The following is a 23,763-nucleotide window of genomic DNA, read 5'->3' as shown; positions in this document are numbered from 1 at the left end:
AAAAATGCTAGTAAAGAGCATGCTGGGCTAGAGATACAGCTCAGTTCCAGAGGTAAAGTGCCTGACACTTACACATGAGGACCTGCGTTTAGCTCTCTAGTACCCATGTAAGAGTTGTTTATAGTGTGCATCTATAACCCCAGAGTTGGAGTGAGAAGAATTACTGGCAGTTCTCAGAACTGCATTGGTCAGCCATGCTACCCAGTTGGTGAACATCTGTCACAGTGAGAGACTGTGTCTCAAAATTCAAGGTGAAGAGTGATTGAGGAAGATATTCATCTGCACATACATGTGTGCACATACCACACAAACATGTTCATAACAGAGAGAGACATACAAAGAGAGAGAGGGATACACATACACACACACAGAGAGAGAGAGAGAGAGACAGAGACAGAGACAGAGACAGAGACAGAGACAGAGACAGAGACAGAGAGAAAGGAGATTGGGAGAGAGGAATAACCTTTACTGACTACTTAAATAATACATCCACTCCACTGGAAGATAAAACCATACCAGTTATGTTGATCCTGTTCTTCAGGGATCAGGGAAGTGTAGCAGGAATAATGGAAACCCAGAGACAGATATTGGGATTCAAGCTGAAGATCAAAGAAGCAAAGCAGTCAGCCACTAGCTCTTACCTCTACCTCAGACTGGGGTGGCAATTATGGCTCCACAAATATCAGCATGGCTGGAGACTAATTGTCTGATACTAACTGCTGAATGCCCTAACCCAATATTATATACCTCTCTAGTGCTAAGATTGAAGGCATGAGCTCTGTTTCTCTTTTAGTCTGATTCACTCTCATGTAGCCTTGGGTGGGCTTGAACAATGAGAGATCTATCTGCCTCTGTCTCCTGAGTCCTGGGGATAACGTGTATGTGCCATTGCTGCTCAGCTTCTATGGCTGTGGCTAGCTTTCCATTGTGATCTTAAGTGGCTTTATTAGATCATAAACAATATATCACTACAGGGAAGCCTCTGGGCAGCTTCTGAAAATATCTGTCTTACTTTTCCTACTGGCAGTGAGCAAAAAGCAAAGCTATGTGTGACCACACTGATGTCTGTTGTTGGTCCTAACGTGACCAACAGCCAGGGAGCTTTGGAATAAAACCAGCTGAATACAGTATGCAACAAATAGGAGGAATTTGACCTTTGACAAGTTCTTGTGAATCATTTGTGCTAGAATCTTATTGTTCTCAATTTAAGCTAATATGAAACACACATTCACTTGTTTAAACCATTTTTTTGTTTGGATTTGTCTTGTTGCTGCTGATGCTATTGTTGTTTATAGCCACAATACATGGTAAAATAATTTCCTAATTTTGAAGATAATTTCAGTAAATCATAAGAGCTCTGTGAAGCTGATATGGTCAGCATCTTCACTTCTTAGGTAGGGATATTGAGAATTAGACTGTTGAGGTAAATTTACACAAGTGTTCTGATGCTGTCCTTTGTCCTAGAGAAGTCTGACTCCAGGACCCATATTTTAAACATGACTCTTTCAAAATTGTGTGTGTGTGTGTGTGTGTGTGTGTGTGTGTGTGTGTGTAATAGAGAGAGAGAGAGAGAGAGAGAGAGAGAGAGAGAGAAAGAGAAAGAGAGAAAGAGAGAGAGAGAAAGGTGAGTGTTTGTGCTTGCATGTTTTTGTGTGTGACTATGGGCACAAACATACCACAGCATGAGTGTGGAGGTCAGAGAACATTTACTGGGCATTGATCCTCAAATTCTCACTTTGTTTGAGGAGGTCTCTGCATCCCTGCCTGTGCCAGGCTAGCTGACTCAAGAGTGATTCTCCTATGTTAGTGCCCTGTTTCCTGAAAGTGGTATTGGGATAACTGGTCTTAGTCCAGCTTTTAGATGGGTGCTTGGAATCTGACCCTATGTAGTCAGGCTTGTGCAACATGAAGTTTTACCCATTGGGCCATCTTCACACCCCCTTAAACTTGACTCTTAAGTTCACACTCTTAGAGTTCTCTGTTAACTTAGCCTATGGAAAGAACAGAGGGGTCATGCTAGATATTTTGAAGTTTGTAAAAAATTATATTTACACACTGAAGGAAGAAGGAGCACATGTTCACCAAATTAGAGAAACAATTAAAGTGTCATGACCAGCTATGACTTAAATGTCTATTCTGAAGAGTATTTAACTTGGCTTCTTGCCTCATAGAATAATGAAGGTATATTTTAGAAGGAAAGGAAATGTCACCACTTATTGAGTTCAACATGGGTTGTTTTGGGATCACAGAAGGTTCTATTGCTAGCTAGATAGTAAAGTCCATTGAGATGGCTCAATGTGGCTAGGTGGATATGCCTTTGTGTCCCTTGTGGTCTTCCACTTGCCAGATGCTGTTCAGTACCACAGCCACCTGCCTGTGTACCCGCTTTTCTGTGCAGGGACCTGCTTAGACCAGAGTCACACCAAACTCTTGGGATCAGGAATTCCATTCCTTAACAATATCCTTTCCAGATTTCTAAAAGCTTTTCTCTACTTCAATAATCAATTGGCCTCCTGCTCTGATCTCGCTTTCCTTGGGATGAGCCATAGTTCAGAAACAATGGAAGTTGAGATGTAGTTAGGGCTTTTTGAATGATCTTATGCATAATTAGTTTAACCTTATTGAAGCTTCCTCTAGTTGAAGGGAATCCTCAGATGAGCAGTGTGAAACGTGTGAAATGAAAACATTAAGTGACCTTTAGACTCGGAGAAATAAATAATGGAGGAAGAACTTCTAAAACAGCTTTCGTGTTACACACTAATGTCTGTGTATGTTTACTGAAATTTACATGTGAATTCAAGCTTCACCATTAGATATTTTCCCCCAAATGACTAGCCAGTGTTTGCTTTTGAAGTACACAGTGATGAGAAGCTTCTTAGACCTACCAATATGAAAGTAAATTTAACATCATTTTAGATGTTTCAATAATGCAGTGCAGGGCATTAATGTGTTAATAAGTGGGTGTATGCATTTGGAAAGTTTTTTTGTTAACATTTAAAACTTATTCTACAAAATATTTCAACCATGACTGTGTTAATAACACTTGTGCCACTTTTGTAGTACTGTATATATCTTGCAGGCATTTTGCTATTGTAGCTTACAGGGTTCATAGCTAGGGGAGATTAACGATTACTCTCCTCCTCTGGTAGTGTTTATAGTACAGTACAGCATCAAGACCTCTAGCTAGTAGAAGTAAAGTTTTCAGTTGAATACCAGCTCTATTTCTTCATATTCTATGGTGGGTACCACTTCTATTTCACACATTTAGGTGTCTTCACCAAGGGTCTTACCATCATGTTGTGGAGGGTTGCCAATGGCATTGAAATTGCCTGTAATATTTGGGTTGGAGGCTATGGGAGTCCTTTTGTCAATGACTCAAAAAGATGTAATCCATGAATTGTACTGAGTTTTAGTTTGATATCTAGCTAGGTCATTTTCCCATTGTATCATAATATGTACATATTAAAGTAAGTTTCTCTACATTAGTAGTAGTATTTGATGTGTTTTTTCAAAAAGTCTTCAGTATTTTTTATTTCTACCTATATTTCCTCCTTTGCCATGCCTTCCCACTTCCTCCCCATTTATCCCTAAATAAAATTTCTAATTTAGCATTTATCCCGTTAGAACACTGTGTTCTATTTCCTATTTTTAAGGTACCATCCTCTCTCTCTCTCTCTCTCTCTCTCTCTCTCTCTCTCTCTCTCTCTCTCTCTCTCTCTGTCCCCACATACACAGACATCCACATGTAATAGAAAATGTGCACTGTTTTTCTTTCTGGGTCTAAATTAAGTCACTCAGAATGATTTTTTTCAGCCTCCATCCATTTACCTGTGAATTTCATTTTTCTTAGCAGGTGGATAATATTTCATGGTGTATATGTACCATATTTTCATTCTCCACTTATCATTTGATGGAAATCTAGGTTATTTCCAATTTCTGGTTATTATGAATAGAACAGTGATGGACATGGATGAAAAAATATCTCCATAGTAAGCTGTACACCCTTCGGGTATATACCCCAATAATACCCCAGTATAACTGGATCTTGTAATAGATTTATTTTTAGGTTTTTGAGGAACCTCCACACAGAGTTCCATAGTGGGTATACTAGTTTGTACTTCTACCAGCAATGAAAAAGTGTCCCCTGTTCTCTGTATCTTTACCAGTATGTCCTGTGACTTGTTTTGTTGATCTTGATCATTCTGGCTGGGTAAGAGGAAATCTCAAAGTATTTTTAATTTGTAGTTCTCTAATGGCTAAGCACGGTAAAAGTTAAAAAAAAACCTTTCACAGTCCTTTCTATTTCATCTTTAGAGAATTCTCTGTTTAGTTTAATATCCCATGTTTAAAATTATGTTACTTGTTTTCTTGATGATCAGAATTGTTTTAGTTCTAATACCAGCTCCTTGAGATGGAATCACCTATGTTAATGAGGCCAAGAACATGAGACTATATAGATCATTCTACTAAGTGAATATAACAATAAAACAACTTCTAAGATGCATTGCTATATCCATAGATTGGTGCATCACTTAACCATCATCAGAGAAGTTTTTCTTGTGGTAGATAGTAATTAGAACAAAGACCCAACAACACTGGACAATGTGCAGAGAGTGAGAACGTTGGAAACATTTAGTCCTAAGTGGGACATCTTTATCACACCCCTTTCCACAAGGTTCAGGAATCTGTGTGGAAAAGGAGATGGGAAGATTCTAAGAACCACAGGTGGTAGAAAACTCCAGAGAAATAGTATTTTCCAGATACAGCAATGTTGATACACATATGAACTCATAGAGACTGTGGCAAAATGCATAAGACCTGCAAATGTCCTCGCAAGATAAAATCCCAGCATCGGTGGAGGTGTGAAGACTTGATTTTTTTTCTTTTTTAGTATTTATTTTAAATTTAAATTTAAATTAGAAACAAGCTTGCTTCATAAGTCAGTTCCAGGTCCCTCTCCGTTTCCCTCCCCTCCTCCCGTGCCCTCCCCCTAACTCCACCCCCAATATCCCCTCATTTCCCCAGGGAGGGTGAGGCCCTCCATGGGGTGCCCATAGTCTGTCATTTCATCCAGAGCAGGGCCTAGACCCTCCCCCAAGAGTTTAGGGTGAGAGTCCATCTCACATTGTTGGATGGGAGTCCAAAGTCCATTTGTATACCGGGGATAACTACTGATCTACTGCCCAAGGTTCAATAGATTACCTAGGCCGCTTCACTGACACCCATATTCAGGGGGTCTTGATCAGTCCCATGCTGGACTTGATTTTTTTTTTTTACACAGGCAAATGACATACATTGGTGAAAGGATAATGTCTTCAGTAAATTTTGCTGGTCAAACTGGATTAGCCACATTAGACAAATTAAACTAGATTCTGTTGTTTTCTTGTGTATTTTTAAAATTTTAAATTAGAAACAATCTTGTTTTACAGGTCAGTTCCAGTTCCCTCTCCCTCCACTCCTGCCCTGCTCCCTATTCACTCCCTATTCCACCCCCTTTCTGCTACCCAGGGAGGGTGAGGTCTTCTATGGGAGATCTTCAAAGTCTGTCATATCATTTGGAGCAGGGCCTAGGCCCTCCCCCATGTGTTTAGGCTGAAAGAGTATCCCTAAACTAGATTCTTATTACCTACAAAGTTCAACTCCAAATCGATTAAGGAACTACAAATAAGAACTTAAGGAACTCAACATAAGAACTTACACGCTGATATAGAGAAAGGAACTTCACGAAGAATTTATTTTGGATCAATTTCGAGAGAGTATATTCCATCATGGCAGGAAAAGCATGACAGCAGGAGCACAGGGCAGCTGGTCACCTTGCACTTTATATGAGTTGGAGAGCAACGGATCCTGGTGCCAGCTCATATTCTTCTTTATATAAAGCAGAGACTCCTAAACAATGGGAAAGTGTCCATCATACTTATCTCAACTAATCTAACCTAGAATTGCCTTTCAAGACGTTTGTCTGTAAGGTAATTAGTTGACAGTCAATGTAATCACTCAAAAGCCACATATTCCATGTACTCTCAGTCTCTTTCACCATATTCTAATGGGAAATACTCTATTTTATTTTTCTTTCTTCATTTCTAGTTCTCTTATTAGCATTCCCCACTCCTCCTCATCCTGTTTTCCTCATTGTCTGTTTTATCCACATGTCTTATTTTAAATACTTCTTTTTGTTCTTTAGACATATTTCTATTTCTAATGATTTCTCTGTGTTTCATTGTCATTTTGTTGTGTTTATTTCTAGCATATCGTGGATTTTTCTCTGAGTGTACAATAATGCCTGCCAGATTATTCATATTTAAGAATGTAGCAGTGGTAACCTGTGTGATACATTTTTGTAGGTAGGGATTATTGTCTTGTAGACTTCACTCTAGAGTGCACATGGTGGAAACTATTATAATGCCAGAAGATTCTTGGTGTTGCATTCTGGAGTCATTTGCTTTTTGGTACCAGTGGCTACCTTAGATGCCCCAGTGTTTTTCTTGGCATGCTCCACTTCATGATGTGGCAGACTTTGATGATCCCCTGTGGAAGGCCTCACTATCCTTGGGGAGCAGGTGGGGGATGAGTTGGGGGAGTCGGTGGGGGCCATGGCAGGATGGGAGGGTGAGGGAATGGGGGATCGATATGTAAAATAAGATGGTCTCTAAAATTAACAAAAAAGAAATAATGTCAGTAGATGGCAAACACTGAACTTTTTCCATACAGATATGAGTGGACAATGTACTGGTTAGCTGTTCCTCCAGAGTTTACAGAGTGCTCCTTGGTTGTCAGCTCCATGTCATGCCTTTTAGGGCAAATGAACACCATTCTCAAAGACACACAACCTACCTCCTAACACAGATAGTTGAGAATGAAGCTTTAACACTTTTATATTAACAATTACTCACTCTTTTACAACAGCATTACTGCTCCTCAAATTTTCACATCTGTTGTTGACTCCCGTCTTATCCTGTATACATGTTTTTATATTTAAATAACTTACAATATAGAATAGAATTCTAAAATACATATGAAATTAGAGAGAATAGCAAAATTAACTTTGTGTTCTATTTAATAATTATTGATGCTTTTGTGGGCATTTTGTTATTCTTTTTACTTTTTCTTATATTACTCAAAAGTTAAACCAGAAATAATGTCATTTGTTTCACAAATACTTCAGTATATATTGCTTAACTAAGAAAAGCATACAGTCCATACAAAATCAGCTCTTTGATATTTCACGGGAACATTATGAAAATTGTTTCAATTGTCTCAAATGTGACATTGTGTAGGTTAAATGTTTGAATTAGAGTCCAGTCATGATTCATGAAATTACTTCAATGACTATATCTATTAAATTTTTATTATAGAGTTCTTATTTCTTAGACACATATTCCCACCTGTGTTATAATTACTTGCTATATCTTGATTATAAATGACTTCCAAATATCAACGGATGTAACAAAATTATGTTCATAAACAATGTGTCTCATTTTCCTGTTCTCTGAAAGGTATGAAGAATTATCACCAGTACAAGTTGGACAGAGTAATGCCTCATCAATGAGGGGTGTAAAAATAAGATTCCAAAGAGTAATAAAATATGTTCTCTTTTTCTCTCTTCCCCACTTCATCCTATGGTATGAGACTTTCAACTTTCTTTAAAGTTCTTTCCCTGTGAGGGCCCCCACTTTATTACAGACAGTAGTGTGATATCCTGTATTGTCAGAAAACTGGAGGCACCCATAATTTACTACTTCTCTTGATTCATCATCCAAAGAATCAGTTGCTTTGAACTTATAATCAACCACTCTGTGGTGTACAGCTCTGTGATATTCTATACAATTCTCCAGACACAAAGGGCACTTGAATCTCAATATGGCGTAATAATATCTCTTCCTAAGTGTGATTCATTATATCATATACATAAAAGTTGGATGGTTTACAGAGATTTAGTGAAATAACTCATGTAGAACATACTGCTTCCTTTCATGATTCATTTATGAGATGTAGAATAATAGAATACCAGAAGGAGAGCAATCCTATTGGATGTAATTCCTCTGCTGTTGCTTTCGTTGGGAGGTATAGGTGACCCAGGCCTTGATATAAAAGAGCACAATTGTTGGATCCCTTCTTAATGTGATAGATGCTGGCCAAGTAAAGCAGCAGGCTGCAAGATAATCCTGGATCTCACTTCCAGGTCTGGAGTACAGTGGAATCCTTCCTTGGGTGAAGTTGACACTGGCCTCTACCATACTGGGTGGTGCTGGGAAGGATCCAGATGGAGCTCTGTTGACAGAAGGATTGTAAAGTTGTCACTTCCTTTTCAGGGAACATAGACTACAAAAGAAGCAGCAGGACAAAATGAATAATAAGTCCTGGAACATGTCTTAATCTAGGTAGCATTTGGGGCTATCACAGTGAAAAAGCACAGTCACAATCACAGAGAAAAGATGAATTTTTGGTTTTGTAAGTAAATCAACAGTGGTTCTAACTATTGTCTGAATGGCCCCAAATTGTCTTTATCATAACTTAGCTTGCCTCCTAGTTTTCTTTCAGGCAATGTCTTTCACATTGTAAAATGCCTTTGTTATAGACAAGGAAATACATTGCACCAGATCTTACACAAAAAGGGACATCTTCTTGTGTATAACAAGCACCAGAAAATGGTCTGGTGGGTTCAAGATTGTTATCCTCGATTATTTATTAGAGTAATTAAGTCACCGGTGGTTTAGAAGTTTAGGCAACTGGGCACAAGTCTATGTGTTTCTTAATCTAATGAAGAAAGTCTTTTGATTTCTGAGTGTAGTGGTTCACCTTCATAAATACAGCAGTTAAGATGATGAGGCAGGAGAATTACCACATTTGAGGCTAGCTTGTACTATATACGTAAGTCCCTGGTTAGCTTAACATATAGTAAAACTGTCTCAAAGCACAGCAATGCCACCATCAATAGCAACACACAGACAAAAACCAAAAGAGCTTTTGCATGTTCCTTTTTTCTCCTCTAAGACATTGTACTATCTTGTCTTGGCTCTGACCGCAGAATGCTGAGGGTCTGAGAGAGAATCAACTTCATAATTCTCTCTGTGACTCTTTCCTTCATGGTTCAGCTGTCCTCCTTAACTGAAGCAAGAACAAAGAGCAAGACAGTAAGAACTCAGGGTTCCTGACAGAGTTAGTAATCCTTTTTAATGGCACAGGCTTGTTAATTAGGAGTCCGCCCAGCTGATGAGCATCACAAGAGTAAGAACCTTCTGGGTGTGTTTGGACAAAGAAGCAGCACACTGTCACTAGCTTAACATAGAAACCCAGAGGCATTTTAATGCTATACATTTGAGGATCTTGGCTGTTTACAGTACACGGAAGCAGTATTTACATGCAGCCCTCAATGTTCCTTTTACTGGACCCATTGGTGGCATTACATGGACACTGATAGTATGGGCTCTGCTGTTCAATAGTCAGATCTTGATTCTCACACATATTTTGGGTGAAATTATAAAAATTTCTGAACCTCTCTTCAGTTGTTTTGCAGTATAATGATGACTATCCATGTCAAAGGAGTGCTGTTACAATTAAGTGAAACAAATTGCAAAGTGGTTAATAAAAAGTCTGGTCTTCTTAAATGTTAAATGGTATAATCATTGAAAATGTGGCACTAGAAGAAAACATCCTGAGCGAGGTAACCCAGTCACAAAAAGAGAAACAAAACATGTACTCTCTCATATATAGATTTTAGACATAGATCTGGGGAGTGCCAGCCTACAATCCCATGGCCAGAGAGTCTGGGAAACAGAACCTTCATTCAGTGGCTGATGGAAGCAGAGGCAGACTCACACGGCTAAGCACTGAGCTGAACTCAAGAAATCCAGAGAGGGAGAACTGCTGAGCAAAGGGGTTAAGACTGGGCTGGTTTAACCCCCAGAAACAGCTGACCTGACAAGGGTTAGTTCTTGAATCCCAGACTGATGCCTGGGAAACCAGCATGGGACTGATCAAGATCCCCTGAATGTGGGTGTCAGTGAGGAGGCCTAGGTAATCTACTGGGCTTTGGGTAGTAGATCAGTATTTATCCTGGGTATACAAATGGACTTTGGGCTCCCATCCAACAATGAGAGATTCACTCTCACCCTGAACTCTTGGGGGAGGGTCTAGGCCCTGCTCTGGATGAAATGACAGACTATGGACACCCCCATGGAGGAGCCTCACCCTCCCTGGGGAAATGAGGGGATATTGGGGGGGAGTTGGTGGGAGGGTGTGGGAGAAGGGGAGGGAAAGGATCTGGAATTGACATGTGAAGCAACCCTGTTTCTAATTTAAATTTAAACTTAAAAATAAAATATAAAAAAATAGTGGACATGCATCAAATCAAACTGAAGAGACAGCCACAGAATGATTGAAAATATTTGCCATGTATTCCTCTGACAAAGAAATTAGTACCTTCTAAAATATATAAAACACTAAAAAAAAAGAAATTGAACTTCTAAATTTCAGTGAGATTTATAGGTTTGATTTTCCCTGTTTTAATGTTTAAAGTGCAAGACATTTCAAAGGACTTACACTGGATTTTCTAATATGAAGTATTAATGGACTTCCCCTGTACTTTACTACAGATTTTAGTAGCTGGAATGCATAGCACCCCTCCCATGAAAGAACAAAGCTTGTCTACTGGCACCCAGAGATGGTCCTCAGTAAATCAGTTGCCAAAAGCTTAAATAACATAGTCTACAATGTCTACCTTGTTCTAGAAAGAGGGATTTTAGGATCATTACTCATAAAATCAGACTGGATTTTCACATTCTTTATTATAATCCAAGTGAAAAAGAAACCTGACTGTCAAGGAATCCCCACCCTGGGTAAGATTTATATTAACTTTCCTGACATTTGTTACATTTACTAGGGCCAACTCACTCCAAGGTGTTTACACTTGACAACCCCACTGGAAAAAGTTCTCAAGCCAGCAAAAGGAACATATTACCTGACTGTTGCATGTTGGTTTCTGGCATGATCAAGAAGATGGCTAAATAATCTTGAACTGGCTGTCTCCCTTTCAGGGTTTGCACTGACATTAACTCTTTGCAGTTCATGATTGAAAATTAACTTCTAGGCTTCTAAACTCATCTGTATTTTGTTTAATTAAATTTTATTTCATGCCTTATTTGCCATCTTAGAGCCTTCATCCAGTAGCTGATGGAATCAGAAACAGGCACCTACAGCTAAACACTTAGCTGAACTCTGGAATCCAGTTGCTGAGAGGGAGGAGTGATAAGCAAAGGGTCAAGGCCAGGCTAGAGAAACCCACAGAAACAACTGACCTGAACAAGGGGTTGCTCATGGACCCCAGGCTGATAGCTGGGAAACCAGCATAGGACTTTTCCAGACCCCCTGAATGTGAATGTCAGTTTGGAGGTCTTGTTAATCTATGGGGCCTCTGGTAGTGTATCAGTATTTATCCCTAGTACACAAATGGACTTTGGGAGTCCACTCCACATAGAGGGATACTCAGTCTAGACACAAGGGGGGGTTGGTCCTGCTGCAAATGGTATGAAAGACTTTGAGGATCCCACATGGAAGGCCTCACCCTCCCTGGGGAACAGAAAGGGGATAGGACAGGGGATTGTTGAGGGGCAGGGGAAGAGGGGAGGAAGAGAGAACTGGGATTGACATGTCAAAGAAGCTTATTTCTAATTAAAATTTTAAAAAAGAAAAAAATTTCATGATCTTTTGGACAAGGGAAAATATGCTTATGATCTCTGTAGAGAATGATGGGGCATCTGCTTGTGACTATGCTCTATGAACTCCTTTTAGTGTTATCACAGGGTTGAACAATACTACTTGGATGGATTGAATCCTTGTGTGTTAAGATTTGGCTACCTAACAGCTGAGCTGACAAAGGTTAGCTATTGAATCCCAGACTGATGTCGGGGAATCCAGCATAGGACTGATCAAGACCCCCCTGAATGTCGGTGTCAGTGAGGAGGCCTAGGTAATCTGTTGGGCCTTGGATAGTAGATCAGTATTTATCCCTGGCATACAAATGGACTTTCGGTGCCCATCCAACAATGAGAGATGCACTCTCATCCTGGACTCTTGAGGGAGGGTCTAGGCCCTGCCCTGGATGAAATGACAGACTATGGACACCCCCATGGAGGGCCTCACCCTCCCTAGGGAAATGAGAGGATAATGGGGGAGTTGGTGGGAGGGCATTGGAGGAGGGGGAGAGAAAGGGACCTGGGATTGACATGTGAAGCAACCTTGTTTCTAATTTAAATTTAAAAATAAAAATTGAAAAAAAAATGGCTACCTTTCCTGCAGTGATGGATGCTGGTAGATGGATGGGACTTTCAGAAAAGTATTTTCCTTTTGTTATGCTTTCATTTTTCAAGCAGAGGTCACGGTGACCTGCTGAGCCTACATAAAACTATAGCAATCTGCAGCAGGGTCAGCATGGCAACCACCTCTTGCTTGGTAGAAGCAAGTAAGAGAGTAAGAGCTCTGTGAAGGAACAAGGGAAAAGAAGGCTATGGAGTTACTGAGTGACAGATAGGAAGACATGAAAATGGGAGAGGGCAGAAGTCTCATGTTTCCTTGAGGCATTTTGTCTGGTGATATTAGCTCTTCTTTTCTGCCCAGAAGGAAATGTCCATCTGGTTGTCTGGCCTCTCTGAACCTGAGACATTCTCACTGTTACAGATAACCATTTTTAGTGTATACATTAAATGGAAATTGAACATCAAAATGTCTTGTTGGTAGTAAATCATTTGAAATGCTATCGAGGTGGTAGTTGAGATGTTGGTGCTAGTGGTCTTAATGTAAGAATGTCAGCAATGACACTTAAGATTAGAAAAGGCAGGGCATGTAGGCTCTGGCTAGCCAATGGTGCCATAGCAGATACATTGGGTCAGAAAGTACTAAAAACTTGTGAGCTTCAGCTCTACCACCTCTTCAAAGGTACATTTTTGTTCGATTTCTAGATGCCTTAAAAAGAATAAAAGTTGCAATAATAATAAAAGAAGTATGCCCCATTCATGACCTTGGTTTCACCTTAGTTCTTCAGAAATCTGGTAGAGATGATTCCCTAAGAACCCTGCTGAGGGATGAGCATAGGCATCTTCCCTTTGGAGGATACTCTTCTGCCTTTCTGCAGATCCCATGCCAGAGAGACCAGGTGGTTTCCATGGCATCAGACCAGGCATAGATTAGATCTCAGTCCTCAAAAGGGAAGGTACCATTTCCTTTTACCAATCCCCTGAAGAAAATCTTTATGCTATGATTGGCTTTCTCCCAAAGTGACTCATCAAATGGGAGTTTGTACTTCTGCTGACCCCTGATGTCTTCCTGAGGAGGGGTGAGACCTGCTGGGAGGAAAGGCAATCATTATATCATTCCTATGCTGAGACCACAAAAACACTTCCCTTCACTAATGAATGGGCTCCAAAGGCCAGGCTGACTTGTCTTGGTGTGGTCTTCCTAGACCAAGGGTGTTGATGAGAAACTAAGTGAATGTTGGTATTCGGAACATTTAAATATGAATTTCCCAATTTTTTCCCACTATATCAGAATGTTAATGCTCTTGTAGGAAAAGCTTTTTTATTTTTCTTCATAAGAGACATTAGAGAAGCAGAAAAAGAAGCCACTCTTAACAGTGATCTGAATGATCTGAAAGGTGTCAGTTGTTTCCTATGCTGTGGAGGCCTGGGATAAGACGAGTCTCAGAGAACATCGTAGTCATGCCTTAAAATGATGAAAAGCAGAACTAGAGAGATGGCTTGGTTGGTAAAATGATTGCCATGCAAGGGTGAAGACCTGAGTTTAGCTTCTCCATCACATCTTTATAAAAACTAGGCACATGTCTGTAACACCAGCCCTTGGATTACAGAGACAAGTAGATCCATGTGGTTCACCAGCATGCCAATGGAGCTGACAGTGAGCTCAGAGAATAGTAAAGAACCATTTAAAAAATAAAAAGAGAGACTGAGAAGACACCTGATGCAGACCACTTGCTTCCACACACATGTATTCACACATGCAAGTCCATCCAGAGGCACACATTTAGTAAAATAACATGCAGAGAGACACATAAAAATGAGGCAAAGTAAGATAAGCATGAAACCAATGTTTTATAGTGTAGATAGATGACCATTTCATGTTCTCAGCCCCAAAGTAATAGCATATTACCATAAGGAGCATAATCATAGGAAAGTTTTCTTAGATGCTGTGCTAGACAAAGCTTATTAAGGGTTCAGCACCATATTGATATTTAGAGAGCATCATGTTATATTCCTAGGCTTGTTTCATCACAAAATTTCAGATTAATTGACAATTCTGAGTTACTTGATGAAATATTTGGGTGTCAACCAGGAAAATTAGTATTCATTCTTAAAATAGGATTCTTGGTCAAAGTGGTCACTCATATTAGTCCCTATGATTCTAAATCCATGGCTTCTTCTAACTTCAGAATTCCCAAGACTTACACATGAGTCTCATTGGAATTTTGTAAATCATGAAAATAGAACCATTTTGGAAGAGGGATGGGATAAGCAGGAGTAGAAGGATGACAGGAGAAGAAATGTGGGTAAATATGATCAAATTATATAATGTACATTTTACAATGAGACACACATATATAATTAATATTCACATATGATTATAAGAACTTATTTTTAAGAAGAAAATGGGCGAAAGTTCTAATCTAGTGGGAAGGCCTTGAAGGTTGAAAAGGAATCAGCAAAGTCAATATATAAGGAGAAATTGGGATGTACTTGATCGACCCCACAAATGCTCAATAATAGAGGACATTGTATGTCTTAGGTGAAGGTTTGAATTAATGTCTAAATAAAATGGGAAGTTAACAGGAAAAACATAAGCATCTATATGATCTGAGTTATATGTCTTAGTTGGGGTTTCTATTGCTGTGACTTTATGTGTTAGTTGGGGTTTCTATTGCTGTGACTATATGTCTTAGTTGGGGTTTCTATTGTTCTGAAGAGACAACATGATGATGGCAACTCTTATAAGGAAAACATTTAATTGGAGCTTGCTTACAATTTCAGAGGTTTAGTCCATTATCATATGGTGAGATATGGAGACATATAGACAGACACGGTACTTAAGCTGAGAGAGATGCATCTTTCAAGTGACAGAAAGTCAACTAAGACAATGAGTATCCTGAGCATAGGAAAATCCAAAGCTCACCTCAGCAGTGACACACTTCCTCCAAGAAGGCCATATCTACTCCAAAAAAGCCACACCTCCTAATAGTGCCAATATCTATGAGGTTGAGGGGGGCAATTACATTCAAGCTACTATACTACAGAGTTCTGGAGTGTGTGTAGATATTGGCTAGGAAACTACTGCAGTAGTCAGAGCAAGAGGTGATGGTGAGAATGTTTTCTGTAATGGTAATGGTGAGGGACTTAAAGACAATTAGATATTCCAAGTGTATTTTTGAACTAGAAAATTAGAACTCAATAATGACTTAGAGAAGTGGTAGAGAAAGAGAAAATGGAATTAAGAATGCCTATAAAGTCGTTGGCTTCCCAGCTTGTCTGACTATGGTGTTATTGCCTGAGATGAATTACCCAAGGGAAGGGAGCTACTTTGGGGAGATGGAAGAATTCTGATTTTGAAAATGCAAACAGGGTCTCAAGTGTCTATTTGCTTTTGTAATACCTTTTAGTTCCTCAGAGAGTAGTCTTTATTAGAAAAATAAAAGGTAGGGCTTTCTGAAGGAGAGGAAATGGACAGAACTCTGGGACCAACTCCCAGAAAATCTGAGTTTGAAAGGAGGAAACAAGGCCACTAAAGGGCACTGAAACAGTAGACATGAATTTGGATGGAGCACAGGAAGTGTGGTACCTTTAAGTGGGAGTGGAGATGATTCCAATGAGTCAAGAATGCCAGAGTCAGGGACATCTAAGGGACATGTGTTGGCAGGTGCAGCACTAAGAAGTTCATATCTGGCATCTCATGTTATGGCTTCAGTGACATAGCTGGGGAAAATAAAGAATGTCATATTTCAAAACCAGTGGCTTTCCTTATTCTGATGCTCCTTCATACATGCCCTCACTTAGGAAAGAATTGAGCATCAGAGAAGAATGTGGTGATGTTAAATAAAAAGAGTAAAACTAGACATATAATTCTTAATGCCACATCAGAACTGTCAGATCCTCTATGATATTTCAAGAATCACTGAGTCTGAACAGATAGAGACAGGGACTAGCATCTCCTACGTTTTAGATACTCCATCTCAAGTTTTAGCAACCAGCCATCCAGCGTACCTACCAGGACCCATACTTCTACTGATTCTAATGCATTACTGTTTGCCGGGTTATAAAACCTGCCCCAATCATGGGATTGACAGAGTCTGAGAAAGCATGAAAATGGTTATCAGGAAGCCCCCACTGCAAAATGAATGTTTAGGAAAATTAAAGTGTAAAAATAACAAGGGCATTTTCCCCTTTGTGTTTTAACACAAAGGATTTTTTTGTTTTTATTTTTTACTTTTTTGTACCTATGTTACAAAAACCTGTAAGGTAAACTTTGTGTGTGCTAGCCAGGAGTATCCAAGGACAGATCTCAGGCAAAGTTTAGGTGTACTAAGCTCACACTTCAATAGGTAAAATGGTAATGGCTCACTGATTCAGATAAACTTGGTCCAATGGTGAGAGAGTGGCCAAGAAGAGTTTAAGAAGAGCCCAGTTACCCTTCTGAATGCACACCAGCTGGACTTTAAATGCAGCTGGGTCTGGTCTAGGAGTGTCACCTTGTGTTTCTGGAGACTTAGTCATAGCTACTTCTCCACTGGGCTGGCTCTGCTCTTCTGTTCCGTGTGTCAAAGTCACTTAGGCTGAGACAAACAGCCTGTGTCCTGATGCTACATGATTGTGTTTTATTTGACTGATTTTATTTTGGCACAAAGGCATCAGGAAAATGCAGATGCACTGGAGCTTGACCATGACAGATGAAGCAGGGGGTCCAGGAATTAGGCTGTGCCCTGGGGCAGGTTGATTTGCCAGGCAGGCAGTGATGCATCAGAAGCAGTAGGAGAATGGGTCCTGGTAGGTAGGCTGGCCAGCTGGCCATTGCCACTTGGGAGAGGCTTCTGAAGAATAGTGGACATCAGTGTGTAGCTTCTGTCTAGACTTGATGATCTTGAAATATCCCCAGAATTTTCCTTGCAAACTCTGTGGAGCCATTTTAACAGGAGAAAAGGGTGTTGTTACTCTACTACTTATTCTGAGGTCTGTCATTTTTTTTTAATGAGATTGACCTTAAAGGATGGTTTAGGAAATATCATGCCTCCTTGTTTTGGGGTAACTGAATCCCATGGAAAATGAATCTGGAGGCCATTTTACTATCTGACTACAGGCCCCAGATGTTTTTAGAATAAGCAATAGAGCACATGGCTAGATCTTCATACTTTAGTCCTCTCTATTTGACCACAATGAATTCTTTTCTTCACATATTAGTACATTCTTTTTGGATTCTCAGGTAGGCACATGACAATTCCTCTTGTCTAATAAAAAAAAATCCTGCCCTTTTTGAACTCTATTATTGCTTATTGACCACACTTTCATCTTAACAAAACCTCTTAACAAAACACTGAGAAAGGTCTTTCCCCTTTTCATGTTTACCTTTCATCCTTACGTCCATGCTTCTGTTTTCTGAAATCACCAGTGAAAAGACATGATAAGAGAATGGCTATAGGGTGGGGGGCTGGGGTGGATGGTGGAGGAGTGCAGGAGGAGGGGAGGGAGAGGGAACTGAGATTGACATGTAAAACAAGCTGCTTAAAATTAAAATAAAAAAAAAAGAATCACTGTGGAGAGATTGTCGTACTTCTTCCTATAGAGCAGTGGTAATTCCACTCTGTGGAAATGCTGTGCTGCGTTTGTAGCCTTCTCTTTCCCCAGCACCCCCTGAAGTCTATACTGCACACAGAATTTAGGGAAATCTATGTAAATAGAAGTTAGACTAGATTATCTCCTTCCTTCTAACCTTCTTATAGTTCCTTATTTAATTCAGTTCAGACTTACACCTTGATCTTGACCCTACTTATGTCTTTAACTTGACATCCTAATTGTCTTCTCTTTCTAGAATGCTAGTTCCTTCAGATCCTCATCTAAATTTTCACCTTTCTTGAATCCCCTTTGAATACCATCTGCCCGCAGACTACTTCACAACATAAACTTATGATTCGGACTTTCTCTTTTCTTTCTCTAGCTACAGAATGGTGTTTATTGCTCCAATTTTCATGCTCTCCTGTAGACCACAAGCTCCGTGAGGGCAACCATACTGCATCTCTTATCCACAACAAACATAATGTCTGGAATGTCACAATTCATCCTTAAATAATTATTTAATTGGTGTGTGAATAAAAACCTAAATGTGGTTATGAAGGGTGTAACGAGGAAGCAGGGTTGCAGTCAGGCAATGAGTAGGCAGGAGAGGGCACATACTGCTAAATACTATGCTAGCTTAGTTCACTCCCATGGATCTAGACCCCAGTGTGCTCTAGCCTGTATGCCACACCCTGGGGCCTAGACTGTAGACTACTGATCTTAGGGCCCTTAAGTTTGCCCTCCAGGATGTAGGTACCATCTTTGCCTCAGTGGATCCTGGAAGTAGGCCAACACTTATGGATTTAAGATTCAAACCTTTAAGCTGAACTGTTGAGTTGGCATTGAGCCAGCCATAAAATTGCAGCAGCAATTTTACTGCTAATCCCTGCCAGTTGGCGTATCTCAGAATCTCTGCATGCCTCAAATTCTCCTATCCCATATTTAGTTATTACTGTTACCACTCACATCTTTTCTATATTACATATCCATTAACCAATTATCATAGCTATAGTTGTTGTTAATACTTTCCCTTTTAACTTTCATACTAGAGACACAATGACCTTTTCACCAACCTTCCAGTAGCAGAGTATTCGGAATGTGACTATTTGCCTAGTAGTGGAAATTCCCTTGCATTTTATCCATCTGTCAAAGTTTTATCTATCCCTCAGTTCTGAAGGACAATTTTTGTTAGGTCTGGTAGTTTTGGTTGCCATAATTTATGCCTTCTCTTCAAATATATCTTGCCATTATCTTTGTAATCTGCAAAGCTTCTGCTGAGGAATTTGTCAGTAGCTTTAAATAAAAACAACCAAAAATATAACAGAAACAATTATGTAATGAATGATAAAGGGATAAAATCATAAAGACAATATAACAAATTTAACCATGTTTACCTAACATTGGACCATCCAAATATATAAAGTTGAAGTTAATAAAAAAAATAAAAGTAGAATGCAGTCTCTGTAAATAACCTTGTTACCACATGAAGATTATTTAGACATAAAATCAGTAAAGAAACAGCACACATGATCCGCTCAAAAGAGCCATTGGATCAGACAGAAATACATAGAGACTGTTGAATATAACAGGATCAGAACGTCTTTTAATAACATTCCAAACAGTTTCAAATGTTAGGACACAAAATAAATATCTGAAAATTCAAAAAATTTAAAATTGTATCAAGTGTATTTTCATAACACCTGGAAATAATAATAGGATGAAAGATAGAAAATAAATACATGACAATTTTAGAAACATAATAGTGAAAAAAACATGGATGGAAAATGAAACCATGAAGTTGATTAAAATCATCCAAGTCATAATAACATCGAATATTTTAAAACACAGGTATAGGCATTTGTGCACAGACCTGATGACCTGAGTTCAATCCCAGGATCCCACAAGGTGGCAGGAGAGAACCAACTCTCACCAGGTATCCTTTATATTTGTATTCTTATGTGCTTCATATACACAAGTGCCTACACACACACACACACACACACAAACACAAACACACAAACCATTTGTAAAATCTGAAAAAATAAGCTTTAGCCAATTAGGTGCTATATCTGCACACTGAAGTGTAAAACACTGAAGAAAGAAATTGAAGAATAAATATACAAGTGAAACGTTTTCCTTGATGATGGATTAGTAGTGTTAAATGTTCAGGTTACCAAAAGCAATCAATAGATTCTGTGTGATCCCTATCAAAACTTCAGTAACCCTTTTCATAGAATTGAAAAATATTCAAAAATCCCCAAATAGCCAAAATAATCAAGCAAAAATAATAAAGGAGGAATCAAACAACCTAATTTCAAGATGTATCCTAAACTTGGTTTAAACAAAATAGTCCTATATGAAAAATAGATGAAGACTATCAAAATAGAATATATGCATATACATGTATTCATATTTTATTTCTTACCATTTTAAAATAAAAAATGTAATAGCTTTTTACTTTTATTTACTTTGCAATGCATAGGTGTGTATGTATGTCAGAGGACATATAGCAGGAATCAGTTCTCTCTTTCTACCATGTGTGTCCCAGTGACCAAACTCAGTTTACTAGATTTGACAGCAAATGTCTTACCAATGGATTTATCCTCAGGCCTCCATCCTATTTTAAACTCACTTATGAGTCAGAGAACTTTTAGGTTGATTCTTTATTTTGTGTTGTAAATAAAGCCTCAATGAACAGGGGCATACAGCTTCTTTCTGACATAGTAATTTAATTCCCTTTGTATTCTTCCACACAATGAAACTGCTGTGTTATATGATAATTCTGTTCTTCAATTTTGAGAATAATCCATACAGTTTGCCATCCTATCAACAGTAGAAGAAGATTTCTTCGCATCATAACTGACTCTCATCAACTTGCTTTTTTTAGTAATAGGTACTACAGTAGGTGTGAAATGATATCACTTGGTAGGGATTTTATCTTTTAAAATGATTTATTAATTTTTATTTTATCTGTAAGAGTGTTTTCCCTTGACATATGTTTGTATACCATATGGATTCTGTGCTCATGAAGACCATGGGAAATGTGGGGACTGCAATTACAGATGGTTGTGAGCCACTATGTGAATAGTAAGAATAGAACCTGGGGCCTCTGGAAGAGCAGCCAGTTCTCTGAAACCATCTAGCAATTTGAGAAATGTATATTCAGGTTCTTTGCCTACACATATGTAATGTAATATTAATTATTTCAAAAGAAAATTTGAAGAGTGAGACATGTGAATAAAAAATATGGAAATAAGCCAGAATAGAAAAGCAAAGAATGATGACTCTTATATGTAGAATTTAAAACACTGTATCTCATAGAAATAGAGAGAGCAGAGGTGATAGCCGGGCTGGGGCTTGCTTGTTTGGGAGATGTGGAGGTGTCTGTCAGAAGGAACAATGCTGAAGCTATGGGGGATGAATAAAGTCTAATAAGAGTTCTAGATATCTAATGAGCACCTAGTGATCAAAATGATATTACTGCATTACACAACTGAAATTTCCTGAAAATAGATCACTGTTAGCACACACACACACATGCACAAAAATAAAGAGAGAAAGAGTGGTACCACACACATACACACACAGTGGGCAACCTGGAGGCCAAAAGACGGAAGGATGTGAGGGTGTAGCTGTGAGTAGCAGAGCTGCAGAGTGTGGGAACAGTGTTTAATGAGGCTTCTAGGGGCTGTGTAAAAGATGATCATTACATGGGAATGGAAAACACCTACAGAGAGAATTTTTTAGCTAAACAAACTGTTTTAATTCTATAAAATTGAGTTCACAACTTCTCCATGTATGTCACAGTAAAGGGAATCTCTCTGGGGCTTGGGCAGGAGCCCAGAGTGCAGCGTTGCTCTCATCCATGAAGTCATCCCTGCTTTGGCTCCCTAATAACAACCTCCAAGCCTGGCTTGCAGAGCCATTAGGGTTGCAAGGAACATGGTGTGACAAACTTTTTTTTATATTTTTATTTTACTTTTGCATGCATGTGTATGTGGGAACAGGAGTGTGTGCCATGGTGAATGTGTAGACGTCAAAGAACAACTTGAGTTTGTTCTTTCCTTCCTTTATGTGGGTCCCAGGATTAAACTCAGGTGCATATGTGACTTTATCACTGAGCCATCTCACCAGCCCTTAATAAGACAACTTCTGATATGGGAGCAAGGACGATCTAAGCACCTGTATAGATTTTTCACCTACTATGTCCTTCATTAACAAATGCAGTTAGCAACTGCCTGCATCTTTCTGAGTGGTGACTGGCGGCTGTGCAGCACTTCTGACCATTCCACAGTCATCCTTGCAGAGTTAGTACTGTTGACTCAAGGAGCCCCTCTCCTGAGGCAGAGCCCCTTGTTTTCTTCTCCGCCCCCTCTTTGGCACCTCTATTGCTATAAATACACCCTGTGTGTAATTACACCCTGGAACAGAAGTGGCTCCAGTGCCTCGTTGCTCCAGGCTATTGTGTCAGCAATATACCTCCGCAAAGCATATAAAAAGACAAGCCACTCAGGAGGTATACAGAAAGAAAGGATAAAGGGGAAAATATAACAACAAACAAAACTCATAAGCCTGCATTATGAGTCTTCCCAGGAGAATAAAAAGGCTCCAAAAAGGTGACTCTTGCCTCTAGAGCATTCAATATTGTTTTTATAAACTTCCTGGTCTCTCTCCTACTTTTTTTTCTTCCCCATTTCACCTACACAGGGCATAACTTACTGAAGGAAATTAAACACAAAAAATTACCTGTGTATTTAATTCCAAATGGAAAAAAAACCTCATAATCCCTAATGTTGTAATTTCACTAAGTAAGATGATGAAAAGCCAGAGGCCATAAAGCAGTCTTTAGACAGGCATGCCTTCCTAGCTGGAACCCATGTACAACAAGAGGCAGCTCCCAGCTCTGTGGGAACCAAGCCTTCTTAGGAAGATAAAGGTGGGATTCAGGCCTGGATCTTGCACATCAGCAGAGACCTGAGACAATGACTCTCTAGGTTCTGGGCCCTGGCTGAGGCAGGGTGCAGCTCTTATCTAGAGGTCACAATTGATCAGGCTGTGGAAAGGGCCTCAAAGGGATATCAGAACATCCCATTCCTCACCTCTGCTTGTTTAAAGCCCCTACTGCCTATTAAGGAACAGAACAAACCTCTGTTCTCCCTGACCTCATCTATTTATTCTCCATTCAGCCTTTCTTTCTCTGCTATTCTTTGCCTCCATGGACATGTGTAGTTAAGGCTTTGAAGTCAATTCATTCAAATGCCACTAATGTTCAGCCACCTTCGACAGACTTCCCTTCTTTATTTATCTCTGTCTTTCTCTATAAATGAACTCATCATGCAGATTAAGGGGAAGTACACCTATAAGACAGTCAATCAAGAACAGTTGCCGAAATCACTATTGTGGGTATGGTAAATGTGAAAGAAAACTACACTTATACATGTAGAACCCTTTAGACTCTGAATCTCTCTCTCTGTCTCACACACATATACGCATCACACAAAACCACACACACACCAGAGTCAGAGAGGTGGAGTAGCACTGTGTATCTTTTAAAGGTACATACCATGCACAAACCTGAGATAATGAGTATCTATGGATTTTAAGCAGACTGCTAAGAAAATATGAGGATTCTGGTGCATAATATATTCAGGACACTTTCTGTGTTCAGAAAATACCATTTATATAGGGTATCACATTTCCATGAGAAGGCTGGCAGGATTGGATGCAAGTTTTCAAAACCAGATTCAATTACAAGTACAAAATGAATGAAGTGCATGTATGTGTGCGTGTGTGCAAGCATGCATATGTGTGTTTGTGTGTGTGTGTGTGTGTGTGTGTGGTGTTTGCATTTGGTCTAACAAGTATAAAATAAGTAATACATTTTGGATAAGTGAGCAGGGTATTTTAGAGAGCAGGTATGTGGGTGTGAGAGAGTTTC

The sequence above is a fragment of the Mesocricetus auratus genome, unplaced genomic scaffold (assembly GCF_017639785.1).
Source record: "Mesocricetus auratus isolate SY011 unplaced genomic scaffold, BCM_Maur_2.0 Super-Scaffold_100013, whole genome shotgun sequence".
Taxonomy (NCBI): domain Eukaryota; kingdom Metazoa; phylum Chordata; class Mammalia; order Rodentia; family Cricetidae; genus Mesocricetus; species Mesocricetus auratus.
Note: the sequence above shows the minus strand (reverse complement) of the source record.